The following is an 18,234-nucleotide window of genomic DNA, read 5'->3' on the forward strand; positions in this document are numbered from 1 at the left end:
GAAGGGCAGAACACATGAATAGGACAATGAGGAAGTCTCTGCCAAAAGTTGTGCCCCAGCATCCGCGTTATTTGGCAGGGAACCGGATACCGTGTGTTTTAAAACTTGGTACAAGACCGGGCCAGGAACAAACTGTGGGGAACGAGTACGTAGAAAACCTGCGTCAGAAATTATATGCCAATTTCGGTATAATATGCAGTAGAGTTTGGTTTTTTGTTATTCTCTGTGCACTAATGCCCATAGCTCGAGTGATTTCTCGAGAATTTGGCGCAAGTTTTAAATGCAATCGAGGTAAACACAAGCTATACCTTCCGGAAAAATTTCCATAAAGGGTTCAACTGTACCGCCTTAAAAGAGATCCAGTTTTCAATTTTTCGCGGAGGGAGCCTTTTTCAAGGGAGGGCCGTGCCATTTGAAACTTAAAGAAATCACCGATTTTAGCAGTATCTGTACGTTACTTCAAATTTTTTGAGTTGTATTAAGTATTTGTCGGCTATTTTTCAGAATGTACACTGAATGTTCACTTGGACGTAATCATAATATCCTTAAAGCAACATATCTCTGGATATTAATAGTATGAACCAGATTTGTATTGCATTTAATTGAATCCAAAAAAAGAAATTTGGTTATTTTTCATTAGTTGAGAGTTTGTATTTCCTAAGTAATAATATTGTTTAACCCCCCACTCGATTTAGAGGTTTCGGGGTAAAGTTTTGTAATCGCTAATGCGATTTTTTCTTAGTTGTAGAAAACTTACTATTTAAGACTGGACGAATTTGGTGGTGCTGATGCGGTGTCAGAAGACTTACCTAAAATAAAAGAAAAAATCAATTAATAAACGAGTTCCGCATGAGCTTAATTACTATATTTATGTTTGCTGAGCTATTTCATTGATTTTTAACTGGCAAGGAAACTATTAAATTAAAGCAAGTGATGGAACGCCACAAAAGATGAAGTTTGCGTGAAAGAAAATTGGAAACGCTGATTATTTTCTGTAAACTTTGTCGACATGAAAATGCACAATGATGAAAGGAAGTAGCGAAATCGTTCATTTCGGCGAACTAAAATATATCCATGCCATCCATGAAAGCTCCTTTCATCATGTAATTATTCTCAGTTTTGCCTTTAAAAACATGAGCATGTTAAAACAAAAATGAGATCATTAATTAAGAATGGAAAAGCGAAGCTTTCATTTAAGTATGCGCACAGTTCACATTTTAAAAAAAATCAGAAAATTTTCTAATAGATTGTGATCTTCGACAGGGGGGTCCTAGTCCTTCCCAATCACTGAATATTTTAATCATTTGCTTTATTTTTAGTTGGGCGATATGGAAATGCTCCCTATATCCTCGCTGGCAAGGTTCTATTTCGCTAATGTAGTTTTGAGTGTCGGAAAATCGTTCGATATATAAAAAAAGATTATGGTGCGTCTCGAAGAGGATGATTCAAGTTTTTTTTATTGGATAAACACAAAGATTGTGTTAAATTTTAGCACCCACTTAAAAACTTGGTATACACATCATAAAATTTGTGTGCACAAGATGGAACATGTGGGCTCGTAAACCTTCGATTAAACTATTAAGATTAATAAGAAAAAAATCCGTAATAGAAAGTAATTTTGGAAACGTTTCGCCCTATAAGTATAACATTATTTTGAGTACAATTTATAAAGAACACCGATCATTTCGTTTAGCTGCAATAAAAGTGAAATGGTCGCCGTTATTTTTTAAAAGTCCATAAAGTAGCGAAACGCTCAACAGATGTCGCAGCGACGAAAGTAAATAGAAGTATGAAATAGCCGAAGGAAAATCGTGAGAACATAAAAAACATTCTAAATTTAAAGAGGAAACACTTGGAGCTAAACATTAATATAGCGCAGCTCGAGTAAAAAATGTGCATATAACCCCCCTTAAGGCGAAGAGTGTGGAAAAGACAATAAATTTGTTCAGTAAAAAAAAACAGGTAATACCTACCCGCGCGCATTTTAAATGTAAGGGGTAGTTTTATCTAAAGCTCGTAATTCAATAATCGCGCATTTAATTATACCGCACAGGACTAACAACCCTCGTAAATTACCGAGTATAAACACTATGAATATGGAGAAAAGTGCAAACAAATTGTGCGTGATCACGAAACTTTGCAAAAAGAGTACTAGGTAATCAAGAATCTTGAAAAAAAAATGTTTTAATTAACGTGTCCGATTTGGGGGTAGGTAATCGAGACGCCCGAGCGCGCAATCAACACCCACGAAATATAAATTCGGCATCTGGCGTTTTCCGGTTGATATTTAATTTTACTTTGAGAGTGCCATTTTACATGTGAATGCGTACGTACCTCTCCCAGGGCACTCGTAAAACAAGCGACGTTTCGCCTCCGGGGCTGTATGCAGATTTTTTAATCAGCGCAGCGCCTACGTTAATGTTTGCTTCAAGTGTCTCCCCTTTCAAGTTGGCTAAATGTGCTTTTGCAATTTTCGAATGCGCCTTACCGTCAATTTAGGTCACATCGCTCTTCTCTCAGCGTGCGAAATGGATTTGTTTTCCAAGTCTCTACCGATGACGTAAATCGTCGGGTGCAAACGCGTGTTTCTAACGATTCCCATTTTGATTAATTACTTTGTGGCGCTTTCAAGTTTGCGAATAACTACACCTTACTGCGAATAACCCGATAGCATGTTAACGGAAATTTCGTAAATAATGAGAGGTAAACGGTTGATCGATACGCACGATTCTCTAAAAAGTAATGAACTCATTAAAATGGGGTAGTTAGAAAATTTTACAGCTTGTTACGCATCATCCCCACATTTTTTTTTCAACTAAAACTTTACACAATTAAGGGATAGTATTTACACTAGAAATCAATTAACCTACTTTAGTTTAATTACGTGTTTTTACTTTGAGGGTTCAAATTGGGAAGCTTTACTGCAGGATCGTTTTCCGATGAGTACTCGAAAAAATTCCTTTTGAAACGCTAGCGCAATCCATCATTTTGAGTATCAATCTTTACTTCTAATTCAATTCTCGTACATGATCGATATTGGAAAAAAGTTCTAAACAAAAATTAATGATTGTTAATAGTTTTCGTCAAAAGCACCTTATTTTCACTTTTCAAGAGAAACTCTTCCCGTGACTTTCCGAGAAGCTTGATCATTTCTAAAGTTCTTGTAACTGCTGAACATTTCGAGCATTGTTTTCCCATTTACCCAGTTATGCGTTGAGTGATTATAAAGACGTGCCTTTTTATTTTCATATGATCGTTTTCATTTAAAAGCGATTAATATACCCCGCACAGGAAAAACCTTGTCTCCATTTACCTAACACTACTATAATACAATGTCTAGTAAATTACTAATTCGAAAACCACCGTTATTTTGGCATGCCACAAGAAAATCGCCCCCCTTCTGACATTTGTCACAAGACGCAACAGACAAACGATCTCGGTCTTTCAAAACCACTTTCACGTCCCAAATACGAATTCAAATTTATTCTAAAATAACGGGCTTTCACCTATCGCTATATGACCGATGTGCGATTCATTTTTTCTACTCGATAATGTTCTAAATGAAAGTTTAAAAAAGGAAAAGTGGTTTTGGTGTAAATTTATACCAGCTGTACCGTATCCCTTTTTTCGAAATTGCAAGACACCCATCAAACGTAGCATCTTGACATGCCGTGTTAAAAAGTTCAAGTATACAGGATGGCCCAATGAAAACGAATTATTGAAGGGGTGGCATTAGAGGGTGTACAATAGGACCGTAAATTTTAAGGTAAAAGATGTCCCCCTTCCCACCAAAATCGACGTGTATTTAATTTAAACGTCCAAAATAGCTTGGGTTCCCCCTTCGTTTCCATTCTGTTCCGAACTTCATTTTATTTCGGGTCCCGCGTCCCAATTTTAATAAAAATGACAGATGTCACTGAAATTCATAATTATTTCTTTCACTTTAACTACCCTTACGGTTAAAGGTACTCATTCAAACCTATTAAAAAGTCCATTTAACGTATGCTGTAAAATAAAAATAATTTTGAACAGCCACAACCGTAAGTTGATGATACAGAATATCTCTATAAAGGTACCCAAGAATTAAAGAAAAAAGCAAAACAAAATTGAGAGATATAATACTAGCGTAAATGCGTTACTTACACTTTAGTAAGTCCTTCAAAATGAACAAATATCTTCGCTAGAATATGTGGGCGAAGTTGGATGTGAAAACACGCGCTCAAGTGTTCACCAATACTGGGATTTACTTGTTTGCACATGTCCTGTCGAAAAACGTAAGAAATTGTATAACGACTGATATAGACGGAGATATACAGAAAACAGAGTTGTCGTTATTCAAGAGAAAAATAAGCTTTTAATATGACAGATACCGAAGTTTAAGATGAAGGAAAATCTGAAAAAAAGGCTTATTGTTACTTCTGAAAAACTAGGTACTTAACTGAATTTAAGTTGAAAGAATCGGACACGCATTTTTGCTGGCTGGAATTTTGTTTTTTTTCCTAGGAGCGAAATTAACCACCTATAGCAAGGAACGCGTCTTTGAGGGGTAGTCGACTTTGGGTGCCCGACAGTTTCTGAGAACTCGAATTGCGGTCTCTTTCCCTCGTGTCTCGAGCTATCAGAAGTACGCAAAAATTGAGTACAATTTTACGGCAGGATTTTAGCGAAATGCACCAAAATGCGAATTGCGGGTGCCCGGGACATCGGAGAGGGTGGGTACCGACAAAGGGAATATGGTAACCCTCGACGAGATCTTACTGATGGTGGAGTCAAAACTTCAACCGAAAATTGTAGGTGCACGGGGCTTGGGAAGCGGGTACTGATACTAGAAATGTGGCAGCCTTCGACAAGATCTTACTGATGGTGGGTGTCAAATCTGGCTAATAGAATACTGATCTGCCACACAAAAATGCGCTGAAGTCCCTTCGAGGATTTTGATAATTTTTTAGAAACACCTTACAGGATACAATTTGAAAAGCGAACTGTCAAAACTAATAAAAACAAAAGATTATCCACATTAGCCAGGGCCTACTGGGCCATTTTTCCAATTTTACTTAGCCAACTACAGAAAATTGATTTTTATTTGTTTGTCGACAAAATTACAAGAGACGAAAAAGTTTCTAAAGAAATCAGAAAACGGATTATTATTATTATTATTATAGATTCTTAATACCATTCAGAGCTGGGCAGTATACTTTCAAAAAGTATTTGAATAGTAAATACTTTACACAAATCAAAGGTATTTGAATACTAAATACTTTTACGTCCAGCACAAGCGAATACTAGATACAGATACATTGAAAAGTATTCAAACACTTTAAAAAATAAGTATTCAAATACTATAAAAAGTATTCAAATACAGTAAAAAGTATTCAAATACTAATTGTCACTCAAATACATTAAAAATTTCAAGTAGTATACTAGATAAAAGTCTTAATACTACTTAAAAAATCCGTTTATACTTTGTATGGAGTTAGCTTTTTTATATTTCTATTGTTATATACAAATTTAAGGGGAGTAAAAACGTAATATTATTATTATATTATTATATAGGAGGTACCTACCAGGACCTTTCTTATACCAGTTATATCCTTAAGAATACGTGTACCAGTTTTCAAAGCGTCGTGCACAAGATACGTACGCCTTTCTGAAATTAATCCTAGCGATTTTGGAACAGATCCTTTTTAGCGCATTTCCACAAAAATAAAAAAAAATGCGCTATTGTGGCCACTTTGTCCGTCCGTCCGTCCGCTAACTTTGCGACGCTACTAGTTTTTTATCTTAAGAGCTATTGTTCTACTTTTTTCGCTATTTGGTTCGTTATGGTGTCGAGTCTTGTACCAAGGAAGGGATTTTTTCTGTACCGCTTACAAAAAAAGTTATTGTAAAAAAAAACAAAAAACCGTTTTTTTACATGTTCTATAATTTTACACTTTTGCCGTTTATTAACGATCCTAGAGATCGTTTATAATTTTGCATTGCTATCTGTCGCCTGCCGGTTGGTCTGTCCGTCTGTTTCTTTGTCTGTCTGTCCATCTATCTGTCCGTGTGAACGATAACTTTGTTTAGAAATGTTCGATCGCTTTTACATTTCCGTTAGTTATGAACTGAATTGCATGAAATTCAATATGGGCATAGATATAGCCATATAATACGCAATGCCAAAAGTTGAATCGAATCGATTCAAAATTCGCATCTCAACCATTTATAAACCGAATTGCAAACTTTTTTACTTATAAAAGTATTTGAATGAAATTTGATACATAGGCACTTGGAATAAAGGAAAATCAAACGCCAATTTCAAAATTGGGTTTTGCGCATGCGCAGTGCCAACTTTTTTATTTATGGAAGAATTTAAACGAAATTTGATACATAGGCACTTGGGATAAAGGAAAATCAAACGCCCATTTCAAAATTTGGTTTTGCGCATGCGCAGTGCCAACTTTTTTATTTATGGAAGAATTTAAACGAAATTTGATACATAGGCACTTGGGATAAAGGAAAATCAAACGCCAATTTTAAAATTTGGTTTTGCGCATGCGCAGTGCCAACTTTTTTATTTATGGAAGAATTTAAACGAAATTTGATACATAAGCACTTCAAATAAAGGAAAATCAAACGCCAATTTCAAAATTTGGTTTTGCGCATGCGCAGTGCCAACTTTTTTTATTTATGGAAGAATTTAAACGAAATTTGATACTTAGGCACTTGGAACAGGAAAAAATCTAACATTAGTTTTAAAATTTAGGTTTGCGCATGCGCAGTTTAACTTTCTTATTTAGAAAAGCATTGATATGAAATTCTTCTCATAAACTGAAATTGAAGTAGCACGTCAACAATGGATTGCCCATGTGCAACGCTATCTTCATATTTGTGGCCGGATTTTTTACGATTTTTACAGAAGTGCAATCTACAAAAATTGGGGAAATGAATGGCAGTGGAATGCGCTTATGATAAATCGTTTACGATTACTTTTTAAACTTGTTTGTCCAATCCGTCTGTCCGTGGTGCAATGATAGTTTGTTTAGACGTTTCCGGAAAATTATTCCGGCCTTTTTTTTTGAAAATTGGTACCATGGTCTTAAGGATATAAACGTAGGTCCCGATTGTTTTTTAAAGTTACACGTAGGCTATCGAGTCAAAAAGTTTCATTCCAGGATCGTTCGGTATTCAGTTGTATTTTTATATTTAATTTTGTGACAATGGAAACTTTCCCTAAACATTTCTAAATTGTTCTCAAATAATTGAATAACTTAAAAGTACTGCCTTTTTTTGAGGCCGGAAAAAAAATTGTCTGAGATCGACCGGGAAAAAACATTTTCCTATAGAATTTGGCACGTAGAATCAATAATTTAAAAAAAGTTTGAAGATTGGGCTACTAGATCAAAAGTTACAGCCCTTTGAATTTTTTTTCGAAATTCGTTTTTTGTCTTTGTCGTTTATATTGAGAGGTCTAATCGAAAAAGTACGAATTGTTTTGGATTCTACGCACCCAAATTAATAAGAAAAAGTGTTTTCCCGAGAAATTTTGGTGTAGTCGATTTTTGGTAAAAAAGGAAGGTTGTACACTGTCTTTTTTTGAGGCACGAAAAATAAATTGTCTCAGATCGACTCGGAAAAAAAATTTTCTTATAGAATGTGGCCTGTAGAATCCACAATGTCAAACAGTTCCAAGATTGGGCTACTAGTTCAAAAGTTACAGCCCATTGAATTTTCTTTCGAAATTGGTTTCTAGTCTATAACTTTTTATTGAGAAGTCTAATCGAAAAAGTACGAAATGTTTTGGATTCTACGCACCCAAATTAATAAGAAAAAGTGTTTTCCCGAGAAATTTTGGTGTAGTCGATTTTTGATAAAAAAGGAAGGTTATACACTGCCTTTTTTTGAGGCCCGAAAAGAAAATTTGTTAGAAAACCATAATGTTTGTAGGTTGTACACAGAACAAGAAAGTCTTTCGATTAGTTTAATAGAAATTTTGTGTTGCAATTAGAAAAATAAAGTTCGTGGCCTTTACGGAGTTCCAAAATTTTTTTTCAAAATCCGGTTCGTTGTTTTCCGTTTCCGTATACTTAATATACAGATCCAAAATTTGAACAAAACCGTCGAGCCGTTATCTCAGAACAAAAATTTTATTCTTAAAAAAATTTTGACATGTCCAGAAAACGGTGATAGTAAGCTAGGAAGCTAAAAAAACTCACCCTATATGAATAAAGACAACGAGTTTCTAAAAATTAACAAAAATCTCAATATTTTAGTACTGTACTGCAGTATACTAAACACTCTGTCTGTATATGAAAAATTACTAAACGCTCTGTAAAATATACTTTGAGATCATGAATTTTGAAAATATTCCAATAGCGATCCAATATTACAATTTAAATTTAGTAGTTTTGTATAAGCTGTGTTCCTATTAGTGTAAGTTGCAATTTTATTATTAGAATAGGTAAATCTTATTAATTTTTCGAACTATACCGAATTTCAGAGAACAATTAATTTGTATTAAGACCACCACGGGATTGTGACTGGGTAACGTCATAATAATGATAATACGTTTAAAATGGCAAAATTGTTTCCTTTGTCACTTATTTAGTCAGTTTATAGCACAACGTAAACAAAAAGAGCAAACCTAAATTTGTGCTTCAAAACGTGTACTTTCGTAAAAAAAATGGGGAGATCATTTTTTACCCCTAATGCATAGGTGATATGTGACAGCCGCCACCCAACACTTTATATTTCGAGGATTACTAAAATGGTCATTCACTACAATGACCATGGCTAATCAGTCATTATGTAACTTACGAAAAGACACGGAGCAATAAAAGGCTTTGATCATGCAATCAGAGCAATATCTAATTAAAGAATATAATCAGGAAATTTAATTCGGAAGCTATTTCTAGGGATTTAGTTGATGTAGGAAAAAACGTTGCATGAGTATAGAACCACACGAGCGCTTATATAGAGCACTGCGCGTTATTAATTTAGAGCCTTGTTAATTAAAGCAAATCAAAAGCGTAAAAACTGAACGAAAAAAAAAACGAAATCTGGTTCCGGCGTCTACTTTAAGCATCGCAATAAAAACAAGTAAATTTACGCGTTGATTACATTGCAATTTGAACTAATTAAGAAGTCCAATTACAAAACAAACGCTTTATCGAGATAAAAAAAAACAACCAAAGACCCTTTTAATACCTACGTTTGTTTTGTTTTTGCTCTTTTTAGAAAATGAAGCTCGCCGTTCGATTTCGAATGGAATTTCGAGATAAATAACTAATGACGAATTGCGAAGCTTGTTCGGTGTGTAACGCGGAGAGGTGACAAACGGCTGCTAATAAACAATTAACGAGTACTAGCATAACCAATAATGCATGATACAAACGCGTCCTCGATACGTAGGTGGCTAAATGAAGCCATTTCAGGTCCAATGTCGTTATATCGTAACCTGGATTATAGTGTTTACGATAATATGGACATTCTCTACATAATTTAGATGAAACTGTAGGTGTAGTGTTAGATTAGTAGGTACATGCTGTTTAATTTGGAACGTAACTACATGTATTACCGAAGTTATTCCTTAATAATCGTTACAACCGGATACTCATGTCTTTTATGCCCGATTGTGCTAACTTTCCACATTTTGGACTCAAATCGATCAATGTGGCTATCACGGACTCCATTATTTGGCATCGAGACTTACTTCTTGGTACAGTTTAATACCATCATGTGCAAAGTAGACAATTTCTGTGATTGAGCAATCTAATGGCCGGGGTTTCAGCCAATCCAACTCACTATACGTTTACAAGTATCCGCAGTCAATCACACGCGCCGGCGCAATGTTTCGCATAGGTCGATTTCTCTAAGAATATCAAAGTTACCTGAAACAAAATCAGTCTGCGAATCCCTAAGAATGACCGACTTTATACAACTTTATACACTTGATGAAACCCATGATTGTCACTTTCCCCAAATTCTTGCATTTCCGCTTCCTTTGTTATTGGAAATGGTTATGCTTGCAGTTTGGGATCATAGTCGCCACTAACGTTTGTGCTTGGGAACGCGACCGCGAGTTTCGGTAATTGTTGCAAAGATTATCGCGAAAGTCATATCGAACAAAAACTTTCCGTCTGATAAAGGGAAATAGTAAATGGATCGATCTAAGATGCGAGCGGCTTCCGGGATAGGATCGTGTCAATGTTGAACGAAGAGTCAACGTTTCGCCCACTTTCGTAAGAGACTCAGGACAAGAAAAGAAACAAAATCCCGGAAGTCGCTCGCCTCTTAATGACCCTGGCCGTAGAAGCCTCCGCTCTGACAAGAAGAATCAAAGTCTTAAAATATTGTCGCTAGTACAAAGTGATTGTTGAAACTGCTGTGTAAACGTTTATTGCCGTAAACCTTCAGAAAGGCTTGAACTCACGAACTTACTTTTTAGTTTTTTTTCGCTATTTGTACGTAGCAAAATTCTGATATCGCAGGGCATTTCACTTTTAGTGCAATCCACTAAAGATGGAAAGAGCGAGTTTTCTTGAACGTACATGTTACCCCCATTGAATCTTTTCAAAGGACTCTCCAGAGGTAAAATATTTTAGAGACGGATTTTCTTGGATTTGAATGAAAAATTGTATGACTCAATGGTTTTAGAGCCATATTAACCAATGGCCATATCGACGAAGCGTAAATAATTAACTTTTCGTTTGGGTAATTTAAGGTGTAGATGATCATGGTTTAGATATTATAAAGCTCAAATTACTGCCGTGCACGTAATAAAGTATCGAAAACTCCGAAAATAAAACCGAAACCCATTTCGCCTTGAGAATTATCCACATAAAATTTCCGTCAAGCGAAACCGCTTCTTAACTTTATATGAAAAAGTAAGGTTATGTACTAAATTTTCCATCGACGAATAACGCCGATTGCCCCGGATTATATGAGTTAGTGGTGTCGTTTTTTTTCCTCTCACAAATGTAACGTAGCGTACCTATACTCGATAGGCCCATTTTAATTGGAAATCGATTTGTCCCTTTTGGAGTCGGAAAATGGCGGACGGTAAAAACACGAAACTAAAGTTCCCTTTTGATTGGATTAGTAGGTAAAGTTTGTTACAGCTCATTTTCCAATGTAATTGGCGTGAAGACCAATTAGAAATTTCTATCAATAAAGTTTCATGACGTGTAAAATTTTGAGGCACGTGTTATACACTCGCGTAGGTTAATTTTGGAAAAACACGCAAACCGTAACAACTCGTTACCGGCATCTTCTTCGGCAATCGGGAAACGGAAATTAACTTAAGGCGTACCTCGATTCGTAATTCCACGATTTCTTCTTTCGTATTGTAAGGACTCAAATTTCCTTTTTACGCAGGTTCTATACAACTGCAAGCAAATGCAGACGGTACCCACGGCTTCCCGTTACAGAATCTAACGTTGATAGATGAGATTTTTACTTGTTTGACATTTTATTTCCTCTTGGCACTGGATCAATCGAAACCCAGTTCCAATTCCTCCCCGTCGCGTCGGTTACTTTTTTTTATGATTATTTGAAATTGTCGAGTTTTCGATTTTCCACATGCGGTTAACTGCGCGGAAATCACAAATCGAAATGAACTGCGCCCGCCTCGTGTCCGCTTCTAATAGTTTATTTGCATGCATTAAAATAAGATCTATTTTATGTTCACCCTCGCATTACTAAACTTGCACTTTATATACATGAAAATGCAAATGTCTTGGAAATAGCGCTGATAGCAATGCCTGAGGGTACCAAAGACGACACACATACACAACAACCACCTACCCCTTAAAATTAAAGTTCTCCATTCCACTGGAATCACTTAGAAAATGTACCTAATATACACGGCGCATTGAATTTGTCATGGGAGAGAGAGAGGTGTAAAATTAAATTAAGACCAAATATCGCTGCTTGAATGAACAATCGCCCCTGATAAGAGTTGTTTCTGCGATATAGAAGCCCTGTATTGTAATTTTCTCTATTCCCAAAGGCGCATAGAAGGAAAATTAACCCAATTCCATCCGCGCCGAGGTATGGATTTAATTGAAGCCTCTCGTATTACACTTCAATTTTTAGAGGGAATGCAAAATCGTTCGTTATATACCCTATACCTACCGACGTATTAATTGCGACTAATTGTTTCGAAAGGTTCCGATTACATTTTCGTATTTACTAACATTTGGAGTGCACTAAAATGTTCCCTTAATCGAACCGAATTCGGCGAATAATTTACGGATCCCAATATCAAGCCCCCGAAAGTTTAATTCTACCTTTCGCAATTTCTGCAAACTGCTACCTCTAATAACAATTTCAGATCAGTTCGGTTCTTCAATCTCATTTTTTATGCCAATTATAATTGGAATAGCTGTAACTCATACATAATTAACAAGTACAAATTGTGCACAACTCTTCTGCAGATGAAGCGCATTTTTAACACCCCTACGCCCCAATCGCTGAATGTGAGTAACATCTTCAGACATTCCGTTCTCGACTTTGACCCTACCAGACATTTGAATAGCCCTTTGTGAGTACTGTCCTCCGACATTCCATTCTCGAGATATTCTCACTGCAAGTTTTGACATCACCATCTTCTTCCATACGTCCCAATCGCCCTTTGTAAGTACCCTTCTCCTACAATCAGCTCTTGAGATATAAGGAATTATATCCGATTACGATAAGGAGTCCAGGGGGGAGAACTATGGTTGGTAGAAATCAATTCCTTTCGTTAGAGTACCATGAAGGATAAAACCAGCCCCCCCCCCCCCTTTGATAAGGGTTACTAAACACGTAGAAAACAGTTCCTTTTGTAGAGACTTTGTGGGGGGGGGGGGGGGGGGCTTAAAACAGCGAAATTTATTGTCCGTCAGGCATAGGTGTAGGCTACCTATTGCAAAAAATTCCAGGACTCTAGGACCATTCCCCTAAAACTAGTTCAACACGGCAGAAGTGGGTCCGGAAGGACGGACGCCGTTACTCGTACCCATTGTACACTATTTCTCGCACCTCCGTTGAATAAATGAACAAAATGGCTCTCATTCGACGACTGATTTATTTACAACTAACATTTTTGGAGACCTGGTTCTTTCAAAAGGGGCACATACGTGCATATTGCCTACGATATATCGCCTCAGTATGAACGCTGCTTTATAGGAATTGCGATTGCAGTTGCAAAAACTCTTTTATCTTAATTAATTAACAGTCTATTTTGACGTCAGGGTTAGCTTTATGACTTGTCGGGTGTGAATACAACTTAGGGCATATTATAGTTTTTGATACTTTTCATAGGTGTGGGTGCCTTTCATTTGAGATGAATATACAGAGTGTTTTGTGTATGAAGTTAGAGTGCTATGGAAGTTTCCACGTGTAGTTTGTTTCCGATCGTGTTTCAGGTGGTTTACTAATAAAAAATAAATAAATCATATACAGTGTGTTCCAGATAAAAGGATCACCTCAATATTTCTTTTAATTATATTTGACCATATTTTCTAATCTCGCCAAATAAAAGAGATATTGTGATGGCTCTTATTATCTCGAACACACTGTACCTATATGAAAAATCGTAAGTTCTAAGAACTTCAAACAATATATATGGAAAGGCAAAACGATCATGGATGCGTTAGCAATGAGACAAAAGTAAGTTACAGCACTACACACTAAAAAAACTCAACGAAAAACATATGGGGGTCCATTGATTCTAGTCGGGTACCACAGGTCAAAATTTGCTTTTTCGTTTAATTAATCTAGTTCCCAAATAAAAACAAGTCATAAAACCACAAAACTCTGTTGTCAAAAATAAGGAAGATGTACATGGTGCCCATGAAGTATGGAATATAGTGTATATCTTGGTAAATATCCACTGTATACAAAATTTTTCTATATGAAAGTTGTTTCCCATAATAATGCAGCATTCCATTGGTTTTATTTCAGAAAACAAATGAATAACAAAAAACAATTGAATTTTGTTTAATAGCAAAGCACACTTTCATTAGGCTCATTTGATAGAGATTTTGTTTCTCTTGTTAATGACGTATCACGTTACCACCCGTGTAGAAAAAATTAATTTTTATTTCAAGCTTTTTGTGAAAGTTTATGCCACTGCCTTGCAATTAATGTCATTTTACTGCTAATTTCGTTTTGTCAAGGTTTAATAAGAAACGTACACGTTCATTTGTTTTATTTTGATGTAGGATATCTGGATTAATGTTATTAATCTCATTATAATAAATTATTTTGGAAAATTTTCTTGAATAAGGGTACTAACATGTTCATCATCGAAAAGAGAAAAACAATCGCTATCAAATGAGCCTAATGAAAAGATGCACTGCCATTTAAAAGAATTCAATTGTTTTTCGTTACTCATTTGTTTTCTGAAACAAAAACAAGTGAATGCTGCCTTATTATGGGAAATAAAATGTTAAACAACTTTCATATAGAAAAATTGTGTATACATTCGATATTTACAGAGATATCTATCATATTCCATACATAATGGGCACCCTGTATAAATTTAACTTTTAAATGTGGTCCATTTTTTTGGTATCGCAATAACAGCTCATAATTGTACAGGGTGAGACTTACCATTGGGATCTCCGTAACGGTGAAAGATACGGTGTAGGTTAGAGGGGGACAAAGTTGCCTCTTTTTTATTACTAAAAAACCGCATGTGATCGGAAGTAGACCGTTCTCGTTGACACCTTCTATGGGCACTTTTTTCGGAGAATCTGAATTTGCTATCAGAATTTCCATAACTCGCTAGATGTAGAAGCTACAGATCAAATGTTTTACAATCATTTCTAAACAAAACATCCTCGGGTAACTAGATCTTGTTGAATCAAGATGATTATATTATTATTATTATTATTATTATATGATGGCGATGCATTCAAATGAATTTCCTTTTTTATCCTCTATCTTTCCCTAAAAATTCAAAATGGTGCCCATAAGAATTAAGAAAGTAGTAGACTGTAGCTTCTACATCTGGAATGTTAGATAAAGTCTGATAACAGTTTCATATACTCCGAAAAAAAAGTGGCCATAGAAGGTGCCAACCGAAACCGTCCATTTCCGACCGTTTAAGCTAGGAAAAGGAAAGTTATTTTCACAGATTTAAAAAATTTCAAATGGGTTTTTAGTCCCAAAAATTGACAAATTTGCCCCCATTTCTCTCACCGTTGCGGAGAACCACCCTGTACAGTTAAAAATCATGTTTAAAGATTCCACAAAATGGGCTACCATTAACATTTTTAGAGACTGGCACAATTGACCATAACTGGGTCAAACTGAACGCATTTCCTTAAATCTTTATTGTTTTAAAATACGAGTTCCCGAAGGACTTACTGTCTAAAAATTCTGGGGATGTTTGGGCTTGTACAGTTGGCCAGATTGGCAGATTGTACCAATTTCTCCCGAGTGTTTCACTCTTCCCGGAAACAAATAAAAAAAAAAATGGAAGGGTGCCGCAATTAAAAACGCAGGAAGTAAAACGACTTCTTGGCCCCCATCGATTTTTCGGGAACGCCGGGAAAAATTCAGGTCGCGAGGGCAAATTTGATTATTTTTTAAAGCTTAAACAAACAAAATCCAAGGCGCAATTAAAACAAACTTAAATGAATTAACTGAGAAAACAAATTAGGAAATGTGAAAGTCCCCGGGGTCATTATGAAAAGCTTCGCCCCCGAGAACGTCGAGGGCGGCACGTTTTAGGAAATTATAATAATCCGCCGAATGTCGGTTATAGGCAAGGAAAAAAATGCACATAAACGAGAGCAGGTAAAAACGGGAACAGGTGGCGAGCGGGAAAAGAACTGTTAAAGCAAAAAAAAGCGTGGCGCGAGCTTAAAGAGAATTTTGTTTAATGAGGGGGGTTGTCGTCTCTCGTTATAAATGGCTTGTCGATAATTTCGTAAATAATTAAAGTCTCGGAAAGATCCTTTCATTGGTGGAAGCCGATTTACTGGAAGAAAATCTGTTTGTTCCAGTTAAATAGGAAGGAATCTATTCCTATTGTGTAGATGAGCTAAGGCAACTTCCATGTCCGGGAAAATCCCTAGGTGCGCCCCGCGCAGTCATGCCTATTATCCCTAATTCCCAACACTCTGATTCACAATGCCCGTTGTCTGTCGAAGCTAGTTCGTGAGATTGCAATTAAGACGATAATGGCGTGTGCATGGTCGAGTTTCAAGTTGTCCCATTCTGTAAGCGCCGGCTGTTAACGGAAATAGTTTGTGGGTATAAGTTAAAGTGTCACCTGACAGTTTAAAAAGAGGGAGTAATTACTAAAGACCATTGCGGGTAGGAAGGCAGAAAGTCGCGTTCGAGATGGCGTCCGGAATTCAATTAGTGACGCGCAAGCACAATGCCCAAACAAGCAGGAGGAGGAAGGTGTTCGGTTGTAATGAAGGGGAATTTAGCAACTCTGATCGATACCACCGGACAACGTGTATGCTGGACGTAATTGCTAAGCGACACGGCCGCTGGTTTTCCTCCTTTTGTTTTCGTCGGTGTCGGTGTACCTCTCGATTTGGTTTGGTGCATATTCCTTCGAGAAGAATTACGACTTTATTAAAATAGAGCGCCCCTAAAAAGGGATATGCCCAGAGGCAATATGTTTGTTGAGTTATCGTGTGAGAAATAACGACCCCGCTGTTCAATTTAAATATTCGGCTTCAACGTGTAATTTGAATCAAATAAATGCACGCACGTATATCATTGATACGGATTTCATTTTATTTTTAGTACCCGACGCCCAGAGCGGCGAATTTATTTCGCGCGCGCTTTCGATAGGAAAAAGCTGACAGTAAATAAGCTTTAATTACTATCGCGAATGGTAATCGAAAAAACCATAACAATTGACCCATCAATCGGCGGGTTATTGCAAACAAGCGCGCCCCCTCTACAATTCGAAAACTTTCAAGTTTGCCCCCTTGGAAATTCATATGCAAATGCCTAGACTACCGCAAACCCCTTTTTACGTGTAGATACGTGAGTCATAGATGCTGACACTGGACTTACAGCAGGTTAATAATCTGCCAAAATTCAAAGTATACTTTGTACCTTTTCATTTAAATGCTCTCCACAACGAATTTCTTCATTGTGAAAAATATGAATTTAAACCCTAGTTTCCTCAGGTCAGAACATGGGCACCTCATGTTTTTCGCACTAAGAACATCGTGTCGTTCGTTAAATATGACCTGTTTACAAAACGAATATATTTAAAACAAGTAAAAAGGTTTTCGGCCTAAGGCGAGCAACTTTAGCTTTTTCCATGCAATTGATCAGAACGGACATAATGAGATGTCAAGATTTTTCTTGGTTCATCTGTCCGATACGGTTATCTTTCCCAGAAGCATTTGTTAATAAAATAAAATAAAAAAATCTCCTTAAATAAGGAATTTGACAGTTGACACATTTGATGTTTACAATATGCGATATGTTTATCTTTACTAGAGACATCTATGGTTAAAGTTTCAAAAAAATATCTCAGTTTAATCATCACGATTTTCTTTGGCTCAGGTGCCAGAGCTATATGCTACCGAATGCAAAAAGAACGAATATCTTGAAAACTGTAGGAGTAGTTAACACCTCGGATAAACGGACAGACGGAAGGACAGAGAAAGTGGGTGCAATAGCGCACCCAACTTTATTGGAAAATGCGCTAAAAAGAAAAGTTTTGTTTAAAATTCGAGCTGTGAAAAGGTGGAAAACGCAGTGGGAGAGTGTTTGGAAAGATGAAACACAACTTTGGACAAACCAAATAAAACAATGGAAACAATGGAAGAACAAAAGGTGTAGACAGGGATCGGAAATCTTAAATCTGAAGGCGAATGAAGATTGAAGAACAAAAGACCTCTGAAGTACAGATCTGAATAAGTATGGGATGTTCCATTTGAGAAACGTATTTTGTCCACAATAAAAATGAGTTGCAATGCCCTTCAGAAGAGATTTTGTCATAGTAGACAAGGAAAAACAATACACGTAAATCCCTACGTCTACTTCTAAATAAATATCTCCGGAAGTCTATTGTTTTTGGTGAAATTTCTGAAACTACTTTAGAATCAACTACTTTCGTCTCTAAAAAGCATGATGCGGGTCACTCTATAATTGGGCGAAAGTGTTTTTCAACTCTCGCTCAATTGACACACTCGGTAGGCTCGTGTGTCAAACTTTGAACTCGAATTGAAAAACTCCACTTTTTTCTCTAGTTGTACAACTAACTATTTCCGGCGAGTCTGG

This window comes from Photinus pyralis, unplaced genomic scaffold (assembly GCF_008802855.1).
Source record: "Photinus pyralis isolate 1611_PpyrPB1 unplaced genomic scaffold, Ppyr1.3 Ppyr1.4_LG4, whole genome shotgun sequence".
Taxonomy (NCBI): Eukaryota; Metazoa; Arthropoda; class Insecta; order Coleoptera; family Lampyridae; genus Photinus; species Photinus pyralis.